This window comes from Gadus morhua, chromosome 14 (assembly GCF_902167405.1).
Source record: "Gadus morhua chromosome 14, gadMor3.0, whole genome shotgun sequence".
In the NCBI taxonomy this organism is placed as follows: domain Eukaryota; kingdom Metazoa; phylum Chordata; class Actinopteri; order Gadiformes; family Gadidae; genus Gadus; species Gadus morhua.
Window position 1 is genome coordinate 21,237,019 of NC_044061.1, and position 2,500 is coordinate 21,239,518.

Below are 2,500 nucleotides of genomic sequence, written 5' to 3' on the forward strand. Positions count from 1 at the left end.
TCATGCCTCCGTTCTCCTGGCTCTCTAGTTCCTCTTTAAAAACATTCCATCTGCTGCTCCACTTTTCTTGGCATCACTTTCCTCCCGTCATCTGATGACCTGCTTTCCTCTCGGCGCGGACACAACATAACAGCTTAAGGGCTGATTATGGTTCCACGTCGACGCAACGCAAAGACCACGCAGGCACTTCGACGCAGTCGTGAACCTGTTTTGGTTCTGCGTCGGGTTTTAGCGAGCGGACCAATCAGAGCCCTTGCTGCTGCGTCGCCTTGACGCATGGTTCACAATTTTTGGGAGGCGCACGTCAGGCCCTTGCGGTGGACGCAAGGACGTAATGGGTCCATAAAAACCCTTGCGTTGCGTCGACGTGGAACCGTAATCAGCCCTTAAACCAGGTCCCTAATTTCCCTGTCCCCCTTATTTTCTCAGAGCATCAGCCCTTCCTATAACTTTACCATTCGCTACTCCCTCAAACCTTGTTGTAGCATCCTTACTCACTAGCTCTCCAGTGCAGGTTCACAGAGGAGGGGACTGCACCAAGCCAATGATTGTGAATGCATTTAATTCAATATTATCAGCTATTATTCAGGTGAAGTGTCTGCAGGATGATGCATGATGAATGGATGATGGATGAATGGATGATGTATAAGAGGCAGGATTACAGAAGACCATTTAAGGATCTTAGCTTTACATGTCACAGTGTTTAATTCTGTGTTCTACTCTCTTGTGGTTCTTGATATCATCTGGGATCCAGCAGTCCTTTATTTGCGTTATTTACATTACAATTTACGTTATTGCAGAGCCTCTGGGGGGAGACGGCACAGAGCCTCAGCCAGAAGTAGTGTGATTCATGACACTAGATATTCTATTGTAAATGTTCTGCTCTATATGTTGTATTCTCGATTTTATATTACAGTCGTTCTATTATAGATGTTATATTCCAGATGTTTTATTATAGTTTTGGTATATGTTCTATTCTAGTTGTTCGTGATGTTCTATTCTAGATGTTATATTATAGATATTATGTGTTCTATTGTAGATGTTCTTATCTAGATGTTATTTGTGTTACTTTTTTAGATGTTCTGTCCTAGATGTTCTGCCTTAGAGGTTATATTATAGATGTTGTATTATATATATACTATTCCAGATGCTCTGCTCTAGATGTTCTGATCTAGAGGTTATGTATGTTATGTCTTCTATTCTATATTATATTCTAGCTTTTTTTATCCAAGATGTTCTGTTCTATGTTCTATTCTAGCAGTTCTATCCAAGATGCACTGTTCTCAATGTTCTGAACTTCATGTTCTGTTTGAGGTCGACTCATCCAAACATTGCATAATTTGAGATATTTTATCGTTGGACATCGTACCCTCGCTTCCTTTGTTCCCATGCAAGCGTAGTGCTCTATTGAAATTGTTAACGTCGCATTGATGAGGAAATATCTTGCCAAGACAGGGCTGATTCATGACCCTGGGATACTTTTTTGGAGGTTTCCTAGATAATATGACACATATACTAATTTTATTGAGGTATCGTTTTATGGAGTGCAAAACATTTTGCGTTGCAAACGAAAATAATTATTCTGAAGAATAAAATGAGCTTTTAGGGATTCAACATAGCTATTTTATTTATGATCACATATTGTATAATCGAGATCATAACGTTCCAATCAAAAATTATCCTAGTTCTAAGTCTCTTACCAGTAGTGACTGGTAGTGATCCAGATTGTTGGAGGAGCCTGGGTGTGATGTAGGTGAGTGGGAGGGGCCTAGTGATGGCCCAGGTGAGTGGGAGGGGCCTAGTGATGGCCCAGGTGAGTGGGAGGGGCCTAGTGATGGCACAGGTGAGTGGGAGGAGCCTGGTGGTTATAAAGAGAGTGGGATGACGGGTGCTGCAGGAGAAGGAGCAGATAAGGACAGGTTTCTAAAGACTGCCGGTGACATAACTACAAGGGGACGGGGTTTGAAGCAGGTGGTTGTGTGTTGGGTGGTGCTGGTGGTGGTGGGGGGGGGGGGGGGGGGGGGGGGAGGGGGGGGTGAAAAAGGGGAAACTTACCAGAAGTAAAGCAGGAAGTGGGCGGAGTCATAATGCCGGGAAGCCTCCCGCTTGGAGATGAAGAAGTCGGAAGGACAGATCGACCACAAGAAATGTGTATTCACACTTGTGCATGCACACACACAGACGCACACACCCAGTGAACACTGCGAACACACACAGAGACATCATGTCCTCCCACCTGTCCTCCATTGATAAGACACATGTATGGCATCGTCTTATTGTCTAAAGCGTCTAGCCTTGCATCTATGCCATCACCTCCACCTTCAACGGGAAAAGTTTAGCGTTAGCAGGATAGCATAGTTAGTCACAGCCGGTCTCTGGAGATGAGTCAGCTGCATCCAGTAGGGCAACAGGTCAACCTGGCTAAAAACGCTGCCTATGGGAACATAGTAGGATTTACCCATCTTTCACAACACCAGCCTTGCACACGCACACGCACACG